Source organism: Sciurus vulgaris (assembly GCF_902686455.1).
Source record: "Sciurus vulgaris genome assembly, chromosome: 3".
NCBI lineage: Eukaryota > Metazoa > Chordata > Mammalia > Rodentia > Sciuridae > Sciurus > Sciurus vulgaris.
This window is the reverse complement of record NC_136463.1, coordinates 36,646,792-36,668,389: the sequence shown is the minus strand read 5'-3', so window position 1 is coordinate 36,668,389 and position 21,598 is coordinate 36,646,792. Positions and strand designations below refer to the sequence as shown.

Here is a 21,598-nt window from a genome sequence, read left to right as displayed (position 1 = left end):
CACAAATTATGTGATCAGTCCTATATTTTAATGGGTCAGCCCTGTGTGAATTTCAGTACAGGAGACAGCATTAGTATCGAAGTACTTCACCAGCCCTTGGGTGAGTTATTGAGGACTTTGCAAGGTTCCTTCAAGCTGTCTCAGTGACACCCACTGCTTCCAATAGAGTGATGTTTTTACAAACTGATGTTTTTACTGCTATGGATGAGGAAATCATTGTGTTTCTTATGTTGAGCCCGCTTGACTAAGTCGAGTCTGCAGAAAGTAATCTGGGAGACTTCCAATTTATAGAATACACCTATCTAGCAGAGTTATTGTCCACTTCCATATTTTACAGAAGCAAAAGAAAATTGACATTGGTGCAGTAGTGCACACCTGTAGTCCCAGTGACTTGGGAGGCTGAGGCAGGAGGATACCAAGTTGGAGGCCAGCCTCAGCAACCTAGCAAGACCTTGTCTCAAAATGAAAATATAAAAAGGGCTGGGGATGTGAATCAGTGGTAAAGTGCCCCTGAGTTTAACCCCTATTACCCGATCCCAAAAAAAGAAAAGGAAGAAAGAAAAATTGACATTGAGCTAACATGTACATATACTTCCTTATTATTTTAGCACATGTGTAGCTTATAAAACTACTACCACAAAATATGAACTTATACATCACTACAGATATCTTTCTTGTGCCACATCTTGTAGCCGTACTCAGTTCCCTTCTCACCATCTTTAATATATGGCAACCTCTGTTCTCCATCTCTATAATTTTTCATTTTGAGAATGTTAAATAAATGAAATTAGACCATACCATGTGACCTTTTGATATTGCCTCTTTTTTTTTAACTGATCATATGCTTCTGAGGTCAGTCCAAGTGGTTGGCTGGATGAGTGGTTTCTTTTTGGTTGGGGATGTAATTCTCTGGTAGTGTGCTTAGCATATGTGAGGACCTGGGTTCAATCCCCAGCACCCCCCCGCAAAAGTTTCCTTTTTATTGCTGAGTAGTATTCTGTTATGTGGATGTACCACTGTTTATATACCTACTCATCTATTTAAGACATTATGGTTATTTCCAGGTTAGAGCTATTTCAGGTAAAGCTGCCCTGAACAATCACATAAAGGTTTTCCTGTGCATAAAAGTTTTAATATCCATGCGGTCACATTATAAGTATACGTTTAATTTTTCAAGAAGCCGAAAAACTTCTTTCTATAATGGCTTTATCATTTTGTATTCCCACCACTTTTGAGAGAGGCTTGTTGAAATCTCCAACAATAATTGTGGACCTAAGTATCTCTTTGTTTCAGTTCTGTCTGGGTTTGTTTCATAAATTTTGTAGATTCATTGTTTGGTGTGTACATATTTAGAATTGTTACTTTTTTATACTTTCTCATAATTATGATTTCTTTGCTTTTAAGCTTATCTTAAATTAAGATAAGTACATCGGTTTTCCTTTGGGGATGTTTGAATGATATGTCTTTTTTGAACATTTTACTTTTACTCCGTGTATCATTATGTTTTAATTGAGTTTCTCTTGCACAGCATATTTGAGTCATTTTTAGTACATTCTGCCAATATTTTTTAGTTAGTGTTTGTAAGCCATTTACATTGAATGTGATACATTATATATTAGGACCAAAGCCTACCATTTTATTTCTTTTTTATTGTCTAATTGTTTGCTGTAGTTTTTTGTTTGTTCTCTTTCCCTGATTTTCTATGGGTTGTTAAACATATTATAGAATTTCGTTTTGACTTACTTTTTTTTTTTTTGGTGGATCTGAGGATGGAACCCTCACACATGGTAGAAAAACACTACCACTGAGCTGCATCCCTGGCCCATAGAATGTTTTTCTGTACTGTATTTTGTATTATATTTTTATTTTATTGTATTTTTTATATAGCTGTATTAATGGTTAAGCTTTGTGAATTGTTATGTGCATATATGTACCTTAATGAAGTTTACCATTATTCTACCAGTTTGAGTGAAGCCTTCCCTCCCTTTGTGTCCCTTTAGCATCCCTATTTATAATGCAATAATCTTTAAAATTACGTATACTTAGAACTACATTAGAGAGTGTTATAACTTTTGCCTTAATTCTCATACATGTTTAGAAACCTGAAGAGGAGAAGGAAAGTCTAGGGTATTTACCCATATTTTTGCTTACTTTGTTTTTTCCTCCTACCTAACATCCCAAGATTATGTATTTTTTGTTTGTGTTTGTTTGTTTGTTTGGATTTTTTATTGGTTAGGAGAATTTCCTTTACTTGTTCTTTTAGAACAAGTCTGCTGGCAATACATTCTCCTAGTTTTTCTTCATTTGAGAATGTCTTAATTTTTCCTTCATCCTTGAAGGGTAATCTAGATATGGGATTTATGGTTGACAGCTCTTTTCTTTTATTACTCAAAAAACCCTGTGTGTTGTATTGAAACATCAAACTATATGTCATAAGTATATATAATTATTACATGTCAATTAAAAATAACATTAGAAATATATTGCATTACTTCCTTTTATTCTGTTTTTTGAGGAGAAATTTGATGTCATTCAAAGTGTTCCCCACCCTCTTGATAAAGTGTCATTTTTCACTCACTACCTCAAGGTTTTTTCTTTTGCCTTTAGTTTTTAGGAGTTTTAATTCTGATATGTCTTTTAGTTGACTTCTTTGGGAGTATTCTCTTTAGGGTTCATTCAGCTTTTTTAATATGCTGATTTGTCTCCACTGTAAAATTTGGGTTGTTTTCAACCATTATTTTTCTAATACTTCTTCAACCTGTATTTTCTTATCTCCTTCCATGTCTAAAATGAAGAGTATGTTAGGATCTCTCAGTATAATTCAATAGATCCCTTACACTCTGTTAGTTTTTTCACTCTGTTGACTAATTTGTTTTCTCTTTACTGATTCTTTCCATTTTCTCTCTAACCTGCTATCGAAACCATCCACTTAGCTTGCTTTTATTTTTATTTATTTTTATTTTTGTTTATTTAAGTCCAGTCTTGTTATAGTGCCCAAATTGGTGTGAATTCTTGCCTTTTAACAATCCTTCTACCTCAGGCTTCCAAGTTCTGGGACAACTGACGTCTACTACCACATAAGGCTCTTTGAAATTTTTATTTTGCTTATTATATTTTTCAGTTTTGAAAGTCCCATTGATTTTCTTTATATCTTCTTCTTTGCTAAGACTATTTCTTGGCTGAGGCTTTTCATTTTTTCAAATAGACTTTCCAATAGATTCTTTTGTGCAGCTTTAGGTTCACAGCCAAATTAAGCAGAAGGTACAGAAATGTCCCATAAAGCCCCTGCCCCCACACATGCATAGACTTCCACATTATCGACATCCCCATCAGAGTAGTATATTTGTTAGAACTGATGAACTTACTTTAACACATCATTATCACCTAGAGTTCACAGTGAAATTTCTTTTTATTTTCCTTGCTTTCTATCCTGTCCTTAATTGCTCATTGAAACCTTTTTTTAATGCCACAGCTGCTTTTCAATCTTTGACATCTCTGGCATTTTGGCATTTGCGTCTATTGAATATTTCTTTTTCATGAGGTTTGATATCTTCTTGATCTAAATATGTTGAGTCATTTTCAGTTGAAACCTGGCCCTTTGCCTGTTTGGATCTTTTTCAGCCCTTCAGTTGTAGCTACCTTCCTGGCGCCTCCATGGCAGGGGAAGTGGCTTGTTCTGTTCCATTTCTGCCTGGTAGAGGTAGAGTCCAGGTTCCTTACCTAGCTACTATTTCCCCCCATAGTCATTACTCCTGGGCATCAATGTGAATTCTGGTTCCCCACTGAGAAGGTAGCAGAAGTGACATCATTACCACTAGATCAGGTGGTCAGAGTTCAAAGAGGCCTCTTCCCTAGGCCTCTTCCAGCTAGCACTTGAGAAGGGGTGCCTCTTTCCTGCTTGTTCTGCACTGGCACTGCATGAGTGTGGATGTTACCAAGCGGGGGTAAAACTCCAGCCTTTTCTAACACCACTGCACTGGGGATACTGGGTACCTCTTGAGGTGGGGAAATCTAGCCCTTCCTGCTGTGGGTGATGGGGATTCCAGAGTTTTTCCTGTGATGAGCAGTTACTATCTAAAAGTTTCCATCTCACTAGGCTGCTTTCCTCTTCCTGGGGCTAGAGAGTGTGAGCTTTTGTTGAGACCAGCAAAACCACACGCAAACTTGAGGTATAGAGGGGCTGTGGTTGTGGCTCAGTGGTAGAGCACTTGCCTAGCACGTGTGAGGCACTGAGTTCTGTCTTCAGCACCACATAAAAGTAAATAAATAAAATAAAGGTATTGTGTCCATCTACAATTAAAAAAAAGTATTTAAAAAAACCCTTGAGGTATAGAAATGTTCAACCATTATAGGGACTAACTTCTCAGGATTCTGATGCTGCTATTTGAAATGCATACTATTTGGTGTTTTTTTAAACCTGTTTTTTGTTTGTTTCTTATTCCATAATAACATAACAAAAAAATTCATTATGATTTTTAAGTTATCTTCCAAAATGTTGACAGTCCCTATGTTTGTCAGTTACTTTAATTTTCTACATACTCTTCGTTGATGCTTGCTTGGGAGTCTCTAGACACTGCACTTCATACTAAGTAAGGCTGACAGTTAAGTGACGTGGAAGCCATTATCTCACCTTTTGTTCTTGCAGGCTGTGGCCTTTTCCTATTTCATAATAAATAACATTAGCATTGAGGAACTTTTTGACACCTATGGAGACAGGGTTTTTCTAATCTCCTCTAAGCAAGGCTTTTAAAAATGAATGACTAAATCCTACAAATATAACCTACAAATACAGAGTCATGCATTAAGCTTAGATATAAATTTAGAATGACAAATCTCAAGCAAAACACTAATATACCAAAATTCATATTATATTTAAAGAATTATCTACCATGACCAAATATGATTTATCCCATATTATCAAATGTGTCCTTGTAATTTATAGTATTTCTTGGTCTAATAACAAAGCATGATAATCTCAATGTTGAAAGGACTTTTAATAAAATTTAACACTTATTCATCAGCGTTATTCTGAGAAAACTTAGGAATAGAAAGATATATTCTTAATATAATAAAGAATAGCTATGTTAAATTAAAAAACATCATTGTATTTAATTGGAAATACTTTTAACATTCCTTCTAAAATATGGGAAAGGCAATCATACTATGACCATTATCATATAATTACTTTAAATGTTCTAGACAATGCAATAATTTACACACAATATAATTTTTAACCTAGAAAATCCAAAAACATCAACTTTTAAAGAACTTATTAATTTATCATATGATTGATAAATATGCAGAACATCCATACTATACTTATAAACCACAAAAAACTAATTGTGTGATTCAGTGTTTAGAATATTTCACTCATGATAGCCATAGAAAATGCAAATGACTTAGGAATGACCCTAAGAGAAAGATAAGAGCCTATGTAAAGAAAATGGAATCTCTACCATGATAGAAAGATATTATTTACATAAATTTACATGTTATGATCTGAAAAGGAAGACTGAGTATATTTTATTTTTATTTTTTTAAATTTATTTTTGTTACCATGGATTGAACCCAGGAGCTCTTAACCACTGAGTCATATCCCCAGTCCTTTTTATTTTTTATTTTAAGACATAGTCTCACTAAGTTGCTTAGGGCATCACTAAGTTGCTGAGACTGGTCTCAAACTTGCAATCCTCCTGCCTCAGCCTCCACAGCCACTGGAATTACAGGCGTACACCACTGTGCCTGGCTGAATATTTTTAAAATAGCAGGCATTTCAAAATTCAGAACTTTCATGCAATGTCAGTTAAAATATTAGTGGATTTTGAATCTTAATAAAGTTATTCTTCAGCATATCTGAAAGTATAAATGGGCAAGTTTTGCTAACTTGACAATGAGTAGGAAATTTACTTCAAAAAATTTTATTATGCAAAATTTCACAGAAACCATTTTAAATATTGTACAGTGAATATCTAAACAATCTCTAGATTCACGTTGCTAACACTTCTGTTCTTCCTCTACACAGAAGTTTAAATAAGAATGAATGAACCACAAGGTCTATTTTAAATTGATATTAGCTACAGAACTATTTTGTTCCTTTTGTATAAAACATAACTCTTCAAAAAGAACTGTCTGCCCTTGCTGTCACACACATTTTTTTTTGCACGCACATGCACACACACTTGTGGACGTACATGTTTCTCTATTTCTCTAGTTTTGCTCTGTGGAATCAGTGTTATATTATTTGATATGTTGACATTCATAATCATTTGGACTTTATCACAGAATAAAATGAACATTTTGAATTTTCTTCATGTCCTTTTTCTCCCCCTATCAGATGCTTTTTGTCCATTTAAGATTGTGAGCCCTGATTTGCATAATAATAAACTTTGAAGGGCATAAAACTGTACAGAGTTTTGTGAAAAGCAAGACATAGTCATGGATATATATGACTTTATATAGTATTCAGATATATATATAGTATTCATATGAAAAAATTATATATATATAGATTCATGGATGACAGACCAAAAGAGAGTAAATGAGTCTTAAGATTATAGGTAGTTTTAAATTTTTAAAAAGGTTCTTCCACTGTTTTCTGTAGTGGGCTTGAGTTAACTTTGATAAGCCTCCGGAACACGTTTTGTTGTTACTGTTTTATTGTGGATTGAGTCCAGGAGTGCTTTACCATTGAGCTACGCCCCCAGCCAGCCCTTTTTATTTTTTTATTTGAGACAGGGTCTCTGTAAATTGCTGAGGCTGGCCTTGAACTTACCATCCTCCTATCTATCTTACCAAGTAGCTGGGATTACAGCCATGCACCACCATGCCTGGCTCATAAATACTTTTACAAAAGAAATTTTAAAAGAAAGTATACAAACATAGTTTGGTTTCCTTAATATTTTCAGCTTAATCTTTGACATAGCCAAAATAATGAAGTAGGGACAGTATTGAACATGCCCACTCCTGCAATTTTAATCACAACTGAAATCACACAGGAGAATCTTCCAGTGATGCATTTGAAGGATGGAAACATTTGGCTACTAGAAATGATTACACGAGTAAGGAAAAATGTATCAGAGTCTCTGATATGACCTGAGTATTAGAAGGAGAATATCGAAGGTCTCCTGAAAGTCTGTCTAACATTGCTCCAGGCTTCTCTTGGTTTTAGGCCAGATAACAAACCCTTTGGTTGAATTTCTTCTTCCAGACGCTAGCTTAAATGAAGGTATACTTAACTTGGAAATGTCATTTAGCTTTTGGCTGGAATAGCTGCAGTAGAGGAGCTTCTTCAGATGTGAAGCCACGAGGGAGTTCTCTGAGTACATGCATTTTCACACATCTGCTAATGCAAAAGACCCAGTGTGAGCATTAGTACTCAGGAATGTGATGTGGATTCGAGATGATCTCCACAGGATTTTGGCAGGTCAGGACAAACATTATCTTGCTCCCAGATGCTTTTTCAGAGTCTTAAAGGAGAAATCATATGCATTTCCTTAAACTGACGTGCTAAATTTTCCCATGTATACCAAAAAACTCAGCAAAAATCAATTTAAGAATATGTGTATATAACATTCATATATTTAGCATCTGTTGTCAATACAACGGTATAAGCTGATGGCTATTGGAATTCACATACAGTTTACATTTACTTTGATTTATGCCTAATGACTTATCTCAGAAAACCTGGCCCAACAGATAAAGACTGAAAGATCCCATATTTTGAGTAAGTCCTTTTTATTTCTCTCTACTCTGCATTTCCTTAGGTGCAGTGTGCGTGTGACCCAGTTTCCCTCATCTCCGCTGCTTCCCGGTGATAGCGTTATTCCTCCAAATGGACACACTTCTCAACTCTTCTGTAGAATCTGATACACATCTGACATATTCACCATAAAAAACAACCAGGGAACCCTTGTGAAGCTGAAAACTTTTGCTTTCAAAAATAATAATGATGACATACACTACATATGAAGACTGAATCTGTTTTTTATCACTCTTGAGCAAACCCAGTCCTCTTCATATGAGGTTTGACAGACAGTAAGCACTCATTAAATGTAGACTAACCTTTTTCCTACGTCTTGTTTTCCTCTAGTTTCTAGTCCCTCTAGACAATGATATGTAATCTACTCAGTAGTTTGGCTCCTTTTCTCTGTAAGCACATTATTAGTAGTTGAATAAACAAATAGTTCCTGTGTCAGCAACTTAGTGACCCATGTGTCAAGGATAGCATTTTGGTTGATTCTCATTGGCATAGAGGCTAACAGATTTAGTCTTATTTCATTTTCTGTCACTTCGAGCCCCTCCCATAGAACTGATCATAATTTTCAGAAGGAAATAATTTCACATCACTGTTTTCATGTTTTGTCAGTGGGTTTTGTCACTGCAGTGTCACGTGTGTAATCACATCAGCCCTCCAGTTCTTTTATGTGCTTATCGAACATAGATTTCTGTCTGTCTGACATTATTTAAAACTTGTATCTAGGGTGTAATTCCTTCCTGTTCCCCCATCGCCCTGCACATCTGCAGAGAGGTCATATATCTTTGACTTCATTTCTTTTATTTTGTTTTGTGTTTTTGTATTTAACACCAGTGGTTTCCTAGTGGATCATTTACCTAGCAAAAATAATTTCTAAAGGCAGTAAGTCCTAGGATTCTGCTGCACAAGATGAAACATGAAGTGATCTTATTATCAGTAATACATTAACAAAATGATTGATCCTGAGTTCTTTAGTAAGGTCGTGTAACTTTACTTGGTCTATAATAGCAGGGATTATGGAATAACAATACCTACTTCTTATTTATTTCATCAGCTACATGCTATGTAGAATGGTTATTTTTAACATCTCAGAGCTCTACAGAAGTATTGGTCCTTTTGTATCATCAGACTTCACAGCTTTTTGATATTTTGGTTTCCCCTGTTGTTTTTTAGCAGAGGGAATGTGGAAAAGATTTTTGCTTTTGCTTTTCTTCTTTAGTTTTCCTTGGTGAGTTATTCAATTAGTCACATAAAAATGTTCTTCATTTCTAAAATATGGGAGATTTTTCAGTCCTTTGAAAAAATGGTTTTAGTCCATTTTCCATATATTACTCAACATTACAAATCTGCCTGCCAAATGATCCCAGGTGTGGGATTGCAGCAGGTAATTTCCTGAACAGTATGGTACAGATGATTTTCTGTGTTAGAAGATGCTATCGGTTCACCTGGCTTCTTAGTGACAGAGAAATCCTTTGTTTATTCATTTAGTAGGCAGATTAACCCTAATGAATATTGGCTTCCTGGAAATAGATACAGGTGACAATGGCAGAGTGAGGAGTGGGAAGAAGTAAGACAAATTCCCTTTTCTTTCTTCACTTATAAATAATGGTGGCTTTCACAGGAGAGTGTTTTAAATCAGAAAGGAATGCAAAATATTTGAACTAAAAAACTAGATCAGCCTTGGTTTGAATGTCTATGTATGTAGATGTATATTCTTCTCAGAAGAACTAAAGATTTTCTTATTTTGCAACAAATTGAAAGTTTTATGTTTCCATTACTTTCTTTTTTTCCCCTGAGATGCTGTTTCACACTGTAGCCCAGGCTGGCCTTAAATCCATTACATTTAAATGAAAATATTTAATTAAATACTTCATGCTGGTTTGGGCAGAGTTATTCAGTTGAACACAAAATGCATTCCTAATACTTACAACCAGTTAAAGTTTTCGTAAATTATAGAAGTATAACATTCAGCAACCCCTCTTAGCACATGAAAAGAAGTGTGCATTATTCTGTGTGAATTCCTTTAGATTGTTCATACTGTATCATATTTGCTTTCTCAGGAGCAAGAATGAAGCTAGTCTAGACATCAGAAAGTTATTCATACAGTTATACAGTGAATTATAAAAATTATTAAGCTGTTTTAAATTTGTTGTTATTGCTCTTAGCAATATTGGCAAAGTAATTTTTAATTGTGCAATTTTATGGATATTTGTTGTAATTCTCAATAATATAAGAGTACAATGCTTGCAAATGCAGCTCAAAGTTTTGCTTACTGAAAGAGTTTTTTTCCATGAATGGTTTTGGAGATACATTATCCCCAAGACAGGAATGTATAGACACAGATGCGAAAATCTCTTAACGCTCAACCAAACTTTTCCAGATCTTACAGCAATGATTTATTCTGTACTCTCCAAAGACTCCCAGAACGTCTTCTTTTACATAACTATATCCATTGGAGGAAAAGTTAACATTCTTCCCTTCCACATGCTAAATGCTAAAGATATGCTTTTCACGATGCCTTTTGTAGTTGACTATAAAAACTCTAGAATTTCAAGGAAGAAGTGAAAAAACAGAGTTTACCTTTCCATGAAGATTTAAAATTTACGACTTCTCGTAGGTATGGGGTCTAGATTCTACTTGAATCATATTATGGGGAATTCTGTATAATGTGAGGTATATATGAATTGGAGGCAGTAATAAATTCTGAATGAATCTTTTGGTTTTAACTTAAGATTACTTTATCCTTAAAACTAATGTTTCTATAACCTCTGACCGAATATAGAAGATCCAAAATACTTCCAAGGGTGAGAATTTTTCCTTGCCTGTTGTGAGTGGTGTAATTCATTTCCAATTATGTGGTGCACTGTGAGGCAGGGGGCTCCATCAAAAGTATATTTGCAAAATCTTAATTTACATATCACCTTTGCCAAAATGTGAGGCAACCCTTTGCTGAGTTGTCGGTAATATTTATTTTCTAAGATATTGTGGGGGGAAAAAGAAAGTAACATATGTGTCATGTTATCTTCACATGAACCACTGCCTATATTTAATGGAATTTTCTTTCCTTTTAGTGAAAAACTGAAGGACAACAGTCATTATACGATTTTGTATTTTAAGTATTTTCATAATCCAACATAAATTGGCCCACCCAAGGATTATGTCTGTCTTGTAAAGATGTGTTTATATAGTCATTGGGTGAAAGATTGCAGAAGTTGAACCACTAGTTTTGAAAGTTGAGCCAGACCAGGAAAAATCAGGATACAATTTGGCACTTATGGAGACGAAATGATTTCCTTTTTAGCTGCTGATTTCTACTGGGAAATGTATCCTTGGACTGAAAATTGCATCCGGAAAAATGTTTATGTAGTGTTTTTCAAGTGACTGATTATTCTTCTAACCTTTAACATGAACTGTGTCTAATTTTGGTCTCTCTTAACTCTTTCATGACTAGTAGATATTTTTCTCTGTGGGAAACATTACAAACAAACGAATCCCTACTTTGGAGACAGAAACATGTTACTTATGTGGTGACAAGAATGTAAAATGTTTTTAAAATTTGTTGCGGGGGGGAGTATTTTTACAACAAGTAGAGAATGCCCAAAGTTATTCCCCCCTTTATCACAGGTCCCAAAGTATTGTATTATGATCCATCTTTAGAGACTAATTCAGTCTGCTTGAGCAACTATATCTTCCACTCTTATTCCTCTAACATGTACAATTGGAGCTTCTTAATGTTTTTGCAGGTAATATGTGACCCATATGATCTTCAAGAAGATCAATACTTGCTATGTTTTCTTTCTTTTATATATAGTGACTTTTCTGGGTAAATTATTCCTAAATATCCCAGGTTGTAGGCGTCTCTCTTCCATGTTATCTCTACTCAGAGACCTACATTGGTGAAGCCTTTACCATTAAAGTATTGCAGGTGAGCATGCAGGACAAAATGGACATTGGAGGTTTTTCAGCTGTCATTTCTATTCATAGCTCATGGGCTAGAATTGTATTGTCCAATATAATAGGCACTGGTTATATTTTCTCATTTAAACTTATACTTTAGTTCTTCAGTCGACTAGCCATATTATCATATTTTAGGTATCACAAGATATAGAACATTTCCATCATCATAGTAAGTTCTATTGCAGATTATTAGATTAGAACTTCAAGGGCTTGAGGCATATAGTTCTCTTATGTAGCCAGAGGTGTGGAGGAAGCAAGTATTACCACACTAGAAAATAGGTTGAACATCCCTAATCTTTAAATATGGAATCTGATTCTCGAAACATTTTGGATTTTGGAGCATTTTGAATTTTTGGAGTAGGGATGCTCAATCAGTAAAGTCCATGTCATAACTCCAAAATTGTAAGTACTTCCGAACATTTCAGATAAGGAATAGTCAAGCTGTAATGTCTAATGTTGCTGGTAAACTAATGCTTGCATATTACTCCTCAGATGCTCTTCTCTTTTCTTTTTTTTTTTTTTTTTCCTTTTTTTTTTTTTTTTTTTTTTTTTTTTTTCCCAGGGAATTACAAAGTGAGAAAGGTGATATAACAAAATAAAACATACATATACACACCTGCATACACACTGCTTCTAACTGTCTGAAAAAGATAAGGAGTTACACCCTTGAAAATAGCATTCTGCCAAGGGGAAGCCCCTTTGTTAGACATCCCTTTGAAGGAAGAATCTGAACTGCATTTGTGTGGCTTTGGAGAAGATATTCAACAAAGAAACACCACAATTCCCATTGAGCTCAGAAAATGTGATTAAGGAATTTGAATGTAATTACCCAAAGTTTGGCTTTTCTTTTAAAGAACTCATTCCCTTTAGAGATTCCTTGATACTGTAAATCTGACAACTAGATCTGGTTTTCTTTTGGAAGCCTTCCACCAGTAATAGTGTGAGTCAGGGATGAGTACATAAAGAAGAAGCCCAAGCAGCAGGGACAGCCTGAGCAGTATTGTTTTGACTTCACTCAGATTTTATCTGTGGCCGAGAGTCACAGGGGCTGCTTTTTGGAATGTTCAGAGCTCTGTTCAGGTTCCTATCTTTATTTAATTGGTTGCACAAGCTTTTTTAAGTGACATGGGTAAGGGGTGCACCAATAAATATACACTCAGTCAAATCAAACTGCAGTTATTGCTGAGCACAGTAATAATAATAATCAATTTGGAGAATTTTCTGCATTTTCAAAGAGAATTGAGATATGATGGACTGATCTTCAGTTCTTCTCTGTCTTAACTCATTTGATGACTGTATAAAATCGCCAGCACTTGCAAAAATTGTGTGCTGGGAAGGGAGAAGCAAGTGACCCAGCAGAGTTTGTGACAGAAACGGTTGGTCCTCCTTTGTGTTGGTTCTGCGCTGTCTTGTCAAACATCTGGAAACCAGCATGTTTGCAGTCGTCTCACAACATGATTTTGCATTTACATCATTGTGCTAACTGGTAGGTTTTTTTTTTGTTTTTTTTTTTTTTTTTTCAGGAAAAAAAATCGGCAACTTTTGGTCTGTCACAAGGTCAAGTGATGATTAGTGATTCAGTCTCTCCTAAACACATGGTTAGCACAGAAAAGTTAAATCAGTTCCCAAAAATTTGGTAACCATTAGAGTACTTCCTAAGTCACTTCCGGATGTCAGGCCTAAGGTGGAGAGAGGGACAGGGCTATATTGAGTTCTCTCCAGTTTTCTACCAAAGGGATTTAATTTGGCAGCTGATCCAGCCAAGGAAGCACTCACGCAAGTGCAGAGCTAGACAGGAAACACTTTTGAAAGTGCTGTTTTGATAGAGGATCATGAGATCAGGCAAATAGCTGTGAACTTTATATGTCACCTAGGCCATGTAGCACACGGCTGATAACCTGAGGGTATAGAATAAGAAAGGAAATTAAAGGAGGGAGGAGGGCCAGAGGACTTTTCTCAGAGGAGGAGTGCTAAAAATCATGAATTTCTTTGAAGTAGAGGCACATAATTCATGAATTCCTTTGTTGTTGTTTGTTTGTTTTTCTGTGAAACATTCTACTGTGATCATTCACCTTTACGTTTTTAACCTGGTTGTTAGCATAGACTACCAGAGCTAACCTCATCAGTTCTAACCACGTTTTTATGACTCTCAAAAGACTGTCTTTCCAAGGAAAACATTGCAAATGTTGTACTTTTAGAAGATGGACGTTTTATAATGATCAGTTTTGACAGCTTGCTCTGGTTGCCATGTGTCTCCCAGTCCTGCTGGTGGGTGGGTATTTGTCAGGAATGAGAATATGTCTGAGAGGGGCTGCTTTATAGCAGCCAGATTGGATTTTCAACTTCTAGGGCTTTCAACATCCTTAAAGTACTCTGGAAACACAGGAGAGTTGCCGTGCTGCTCTTGGATGTGATGTTGGAGAAGAGGAGGCCTTGAGTGGCCTGTGTACGGAGGCCTCAGTTTTAGAGCCTTCATTTACACCTTTTATTCAACTGTGGATTTCCTTAGGTCTTTTTTTCCCCTCTAATGTAGAAACTACAAGTTTATTCATTTCTTCTCTTGAGCCTTTCTCAGAGGTCTACAGAAACTGGACTTAATCATTTCTCATAGCAGATCATTAAATTATATACAGCTTAGCTGCAAAATTCAAAGAAAAAATAATATCATTATCTGCACTTAACAGGCCACCAACACTTTGCTGTAGATGAGCCAGGCTTCTTGCTTTGTTGGTTTATGGTAGTGAAGGCGAGGTATTCCGCAGCATCGTCACCACAACGCTTCTGTGACTCAGACATCTGGCAGTTCCAGGAAAGAGCATATGGGTGGTGCTCCAATGGCATCTGTCCAGTTGTTGTAATCACATATTTGAGAGACAGCTGAAAGACCCATATTCACCTTTACTGAGTTTATGTGACTAATCTTTAATTTACTGTAAACACTTCTTTTATGTAGAGCTCATTCAAATGCTTATTAATACTTAATAATAATTGCACAAGTATGTCTCTCAATTGTAAATCCCAGAGCTCCTTAAAAACCAGCTTACAAAATACCTTCCCAGTTAATCATGAGAAACTAATCTGTACAATTTCCTTATCATCATTAACTCTTATATCCAAATGCGACCCACAGGCCCCTTCTTCAGAATAACCACAGAGCTGATCCTAATCCCTTTTGGCCTAGAGCACCACTCAAGTATCCACAGTGGTCGCATAACCTTCAGTGTCTCCAACCCTGTTACTTCCTCCAGTTCATCTTGCATAGTGGTAATAGAACGTCTTCCTAAAATATTGCTTTTATTATGTGAGTCCTGTCCTTAAGAACCTTTGGTTGTATCCGTTTTGCAACACAAGACTCAGATGTTTTGAGGGAGATTTAAACCATGCTTCCAGGACATGCCCCCTGTGAGCACCCTCACTCTACTGAGGCTGACCTTTGTAGTTGGTTTGGTCTCCTTAGCTGGTCTGATCCCAGCTCTTAATGTCAGCATCAAAAAATGATTCACCTGAGGTCTTCCGAGGGGGTTTTCATCCCAAAGTCATGACAGACAAGGGTTCTTGTTGAAAAATAAAAGGGGGGGGGGCTAATTGTGTTATCTAGATTCAGAAAGTGTTTCTCATTTTGATGGATGTTAGTTCCTTATTTATATTTTATAGTTATTAGTAATAATATTGGAGAAAAGAGAATACTAGAATTTCTTGACCATGTATGATGTTGACTCAGAGGGGCTCCATGGTGTAAAGGACAAGCTCCTTGCTGGCCGCCATGTGGTGAGATGGCATTATAATGCCATTGGTATTCATAGACACCGAGGAGTAAAATGCCAATGAAGTTGGAAGAGCGCTCGACTCCTAGGCAGGGTGGAATGTCTTCATTGCCACAGAGCATTATATATTTGGCTAACTGTTACCTGTGATTTCTTTCTGAAGTCCATGCTATTGGCAGACTGACATTAAAAAAGGTTTTAGATTTGCATTAAAAAAGTTTGCATCAATTTTGGAAGTCATTAACTCAACTCTTAGCTTGATTATTTGCATAGCTAATGATGATCTGGTTTCATATTTCTGGGATGTTTTCATATCAGAGCTTGTATCCAAGTATCCTGGAAATATTGGCCATAATCTGGATCTATCATCCTATGAAAAATTTATTTTCTCTATTTTACATGAATTCTGTTAGCTCTTCTAGCCCATTAGTACTTTCAGAAGAGCTCTTTATAATAATTTTGAAAACACCTTGAATTTATGTGGAATTTTAGCAACTCAGTACTATGTGAGAATACGTAAACCCTATTTTATAAATAAAGAAACTAATACTCAAACGGTTCCATAATTTAGCCTAGGTAAACCATTTAGTTTTGAACATGACTAGTAGCCACATTTGCTAAATCATATTCTGTTCTTCTCTTCATTTTGTCACTTCTCTATAATTGGTATTATTTTATTATGTGATCCATGCTTAAGATCTATAGTAGTATAAGATATGTAGAATCCTAAGTTCTAGAGTAACTTGTTTCCTCTAGTTATTCCTAAAATACTTCGCAATGAAAAAAATACTATGTGTTTATAGTTGCATGAGTCTAATTCCATTTAAGTAAAGTAACAGCCACGCTGTGAACATTAGAGAGTTCTTACCCAGAATGTTTTTTTAATGACAACACTGAAAGGTCAGGAGATGAGGAGGAGAGTTGTTGACTTTGATGGTTTTTAAAATTTGTTTACTCATTTAGATACTGGGGTTGAATCCGGATGCTTTACTACTGAGCTACATTCCCAGCCCTGCCCCCACCTTTTTTTTGGTACCAGGAATTGAACCCAGGGAGTCACATCCCTGAGCCAAATCCCCAGCTCTTTTTGTGTTGTATTGTATTGTATTTACAGACAGGGTCTCACTGAGTAATCCCAGCCCTTTTTGATTTTTGTTTTGAGACAGGGTCTTGCTAAGTTTCTTAAGGTCTAAATTGTTGGTTTTGAACTTGCAGTCCTCCTGCCTCAGCCTCCCTAGACTTCTGGGATTATAGGCGTGTGCCACCAAGCCCTGCTGATGGTTTTATTTATTTGAATTTATCTTCTATTCTTCTGCTCTGGGCTTACTAAGTTTCAATTAGGCTTAAACATTATTAAACTGAGGGTACAAATTATAATTTATTAAACAAATCGATAATCATTGTATACTATTAAAATGAAATTATTTTTCACACTCTTAAAAATCAGAATGAACAATTTGTTATTGAGATTTGAAAAAAAAAAAATTCCTAAATACTAGAGTCCTGTAGCACCTTTGCTAACTTATTTCTGCAAGAGGCCTTTCTTTCTTGAGGCCTGTGGGCCTCTGAGCCTTTTCGGCTGTAGTGGTCTGCACTTCTCTGTTTTTCTTTCCCTGAGAGTGCTGATTAGTGACTTGCGGTGTGGATTCTGATTTATCGCAGACCAGAGCTGCCCCTAAGGGGCTGAGCAGAAACACTCATGAAGGAGCCCTGATTAAAAAGAGTGGTAATGAAGACAAATGTTTCAGAGGGAGTTGAGAGAAAACCAGTCCTTGGCATTCCCCGTAGCTCCTCTGAGCTTTTGAAAAGGAGGTAGTGGTAGCCAAAGGAAATATTTCTTCTTTGTTGTTTATTTCTCATGGCACTGGAAACATTTTTCTTTTCCTCCTGGGTGTTCTAATTCTCACTTGTTAACTGCTTTTCATGCAGGGCTGCAATTAACCCCTGGCAGATACCTCACCATGTTCCCCTTATAGCTACTCTATCCCAAAGAAGTTTTTAATGCTTTGACCTATAACCATTTTAAAATTCGTCAGAGTTGACACTTTTGCCTAATTTCTCAGATCATTAAATCACGCTTCTGTTTTTTTCTAGTGATTTTTACTAAATTTGACATTGGGTCCCTATAATCACCTTCCTTTCTTCTTCCTTTATCTTTTTCCCCCATTTTGGGGATTGAACCCAGGGATGAGCTACATCCAAGCCCTTTTCATGTTAATTTATTTTGACACAGGGTCTCAGTAAGTTAATCACTCTGACCTAAAACTTGAGATTCCCCCGCCGTACCTTCCAAATAGTTGGCATTACAGGTGTGCATGATGTTGCTCCTGACCTTTACAACGCAGAATGCCAATAGAAAAAAATCCTCTCCACTTGGTGATTTTCATCACAAGTAGGCTGCAGTTTCACATCTAATGCTACTGTGTTCATGACTGAAGACACCATTCCAGAACTACTTGAGTGCTGCGTATAAGTGGGAACTTTGTAGATAAATATCATTGTTTGACCTTGGTCTGTGGGCCACTATTTACTGCACTCAGCAAACTTAGCAAAACCTCTATTTTTTTTCAGAAGGTTCTCCAACATTGGAATAAATGTTAGGGTTATAGATTAGTTGTGAAAGGCTTACACAGTGGATCTCTGAAGTACATTAAATGGTCAGAATACACATTCAGGTTACTTGGAAAAATATCAAGTGTCTTGAAAACTTAAGTACTCTGGTAAGCAGAAGCACTCTCTATGGATGCACCTACATACTTTGTTAATGCTGAGCAAGACAGGCAAGATAAATAGAAGACAGAAGTCACCCCTCTACCCAGCTCCCACCATCAATGAGAAACTCCTTACCAGATATACATGGATTAACAGGAAAATATCAAAGAATATAAGCAGCCCTGGGGCCTATTTCCATATCCTTTGCTCTCCACTGGAGCTCATTGGTCGTCTGCCATCCAGGAGCCATCTTGGGCGTGGGGGAGCCTTCGAAACTGAAACCCAGACTTGTGAGGTACTGGAAACCTTCAGGGACACTATAAATCTACAAGGTAGAGACTGTACTACCTCAGATCCCCACTGCTAAGTGGGAAGACACACAAACAAAATGAAAAAAAAAAAAAAAAAGGAATAAAGCACTCCAAACAAACCAGGATGCTCCAATTATAGACGCCATTGACAAATCAGTAGAAGAAATGTCAGAGAAGGAACTCAGAATATACTTAGTAAAATTGTTTCACGACTTTAAGGAGGATATAAAGAATGAAATCAGAGCTATGTTTCAGGAGGGGGAAGATATCTTAAAGAAAGAGATAAAGATCCTGAGAAGAAATCTAGAAGAAATCTTTGAAATGAAGGAATCAATAAACCAAAATAAAAATTCAATGGAAAGTAGCACCAACAGAGGAGACCACTTGGAAGACAGAACTTCAGGCAATGAAGACAAAATATATAATTTTGAAAATAAAGGTGACCACACAGAGAAGATGATAAATTGCATGACGTTCCCTCACCCAGACACAATGCCTGCACAAGCAGCTGCTGAAGCCAACTGAGTGGAGCTACTGTGACTACTTCTGGGCTGATAGGAAAGACCCCCAAGGCAATGGCATCATGGTGGTGTTCGAACTGCTGCTGCAAAAGCAACTGAAGGGCAAACAAATGCAGAAAGAAATATCTGAATTCATCTGATAGAAGATAAAGATTGAAGAAGAATATGCAAAGAACTTGGCTAAGATCTCTCAGAACTCGTTGGCTGCACAAGAGGAAGGCTCCCTGGGAGAAACATGGACTCAGTTGAAGAAGAGCCTGGCAGATGATGCAGAAGTTCACCTCAAGTTCTCCGCCAAGCTTCACAGCGAGATAGAGAAGCCCCTAATGAACTTTCGTGAGAACTTCAAGAAAGACATGAAAAAGCGTGATCACCATATCGCTGACCTCCGCAAGCAGCTCACCAGCTGCTACGCATCGGTGAAGAAGACCCGGAAAGCCCTCACAGAGCAGCAGAGAGACCTGGAGATGAAGACCCAGCAGCTGGAGATCAAGCTGAGCAACAAGACGGAGGAGGACATCAAGAAGGCACGGAGGACGTCCACAGGCTGGTGGTGACCTCATGCGCTGTGTGGACCTCTACAACCAGGCCCAGTCCAAGTGGTTTGAAGAGATGGTGACCACCACTTTGGAGCTGGAACAGCTGGAAGTGGAGAGGGTGGAGATGATCCGGCAACATTTGTGCCAGTACACACAGCTGCGGCAGGAGACGGACATGTTCAACCAAAGCACAGTTGAGCCTGTGGACCAACTGCTTCGAAAAGTGGACCCGGCCAAAGACAGAGAGCTGTGGGTCAGAGAGCACAAAACGGGCAACATTTGCCCTGTGGACATGGAGATCTAGACAAGCCTGAGTGGCCCTGGGGGTCCTGCCCAGGAGAGGGGCTGGGTGTCCCGCCCAGGAAAGGGGCTGGGTGTCCCATTTAAAGGAGATGGTGTCTCCTGCTGGGTGAAGCTGCCCTCCCACCCACTCTTCTGTCCACTGAGGAGAGAGGAGAGAGCTGGCGATTCCAGAAGGGTGATCTGGATGGCCCAGCTGGGGGATCCCAAATATTCCCAGGCCAAGAAGACAGACCTGCAACCCTGCCCTTGTCTCCAAGACTAAAGCCCCCAAACCCCATGCCATGCTTGTTGCTCTGAGAACAAACTGAGGCTGGAACTTTGTGGTCCCTGCTAAGTTCCATAGGGGTGGCCGTCACACACTTGTGCCCTTGGATGCCCGAAGGCCCATCCTCCAACTGGTCACTTTATCTCCTCAGGGGCTTTGGAAGATCAGGGGAGGGCCACCTCTGCCTCCAAGCCAATGTCAGGATCAGACTCATGAACAGAAGGCGCCATCAGCTCAGCCTGCACCTAAAATCCTTTACAGCCCTCTATTTGTCTCATTGTATTCTGGGAGCCCAAATCTAGCTTTTCTTGGCCACTTTTCATCCCCATGAGTCTTGGGAAGGCCTGAATTCTGTCTTCCCAGACCAACCCTGCCTAGAGAGGTCAGGATGGAACTACCTCATTCGGCAAATTAGCCCCAAGTCAGAACATTGAATCATGGTTCCTATCAGACCAGCATCGTCTCTGAAGTCTCTGGAAATCCCAATACATCCATTCCTCAGCTGCTTTCTCAAGGCAGTCCCCACCCCTGCCCAGTCTCACTAGAGGGAGCTTTCCAAAGTTCTCAGCCAGCAAGACCTCCTGCAGCTCTGTGCATGTCCAAAGGCTCTGAGGAATGGAGATACCAGCTCACCTCAGAAACCAGATGGGGTCTGTCTGCCATGGTGTCCTGTCCAACACTGGGCTACCCTGACCACCACTCTCCCAGGCTGCCCACCGTGGGCTTAATGGGGCTGGGTTAGTCCCACATGAGAGACAGATTAGGGCAAGTCCCTTTGTCATTCCCCATATGGCTCCATCTGCTTATGCATTATGGGGTTTGGACTGCTGTCCCTTGTGTGGGCACTGCAGACTTTCATGGCCATAGGAGTTCTTTGCTGTCCAGGTGTGTCCCACCACCTGGGCCTCCAGCTACTCTGAACTTTCCGGAGCCCTATGCTAAGCCCTCCCTTGGTGCCAGCACCTCCTTTCCCTCTGTCCATCTTCCCTGGAGAAGCCTGGGCCAAGTGTGATTCAGGAAGCTTTTCAACACTGCCACTGGGTTCAGCCCACTTCCTTCCTCTACTACAGCAAACATGATCACCACGTTAACCTAGAGAATCAGCCTGAAGGGACTGGGAGAAGAAATTGACATAGTGAGCAAGGAACAAATTCTAGCCAGAAACTCATGCTCTGAGGGTCCATCTTTCTTCATCTTTCAATAGGTGGCTTTGGATTGACCCTTCCATCTCCCATGGGGGCAGAATTCTATGAGCACGATTCACTGATCTTTCCCTCAATTTTACACACTAATAGTGGATAACATTAATCTTGAATCTCTTGGCATCTCTTCCATTAAATTGGAATTGCTTTCTCATAGTTTATATTAGAAAGATGTCCAATATACTAAAGCAAACCAAAAAAAAAAAAGAATATAAGCAAAGTTCACAAAATTCTACCCCTCTGATTTGTGGCCTGACCTACTGAAAGATTT

At 38.0% G+C, this 21,598-nt stretch overlaps 1 protein-coding gene and 1 pseudogene across 2 annotated transcripts in view; both read left to right on the top strand.

The window, feature by feature from the left end:
* Positions 1-21,598, top strand: part of BCAS3 (BCAS3 microtubule associated cell migration factor) — a 568,797-nt gene that overhangs the window by 324,165 nt on the left and 223,034 nt on the right.
* LOC306656344 (growth arrest-specific protein 7-like) lies at positions 968-19,907 on the top strand (annotated as a pseudogene). The gene has a single exon. The product of its transcript is annotated as a growth arrest-specific protein 7-like (transcript).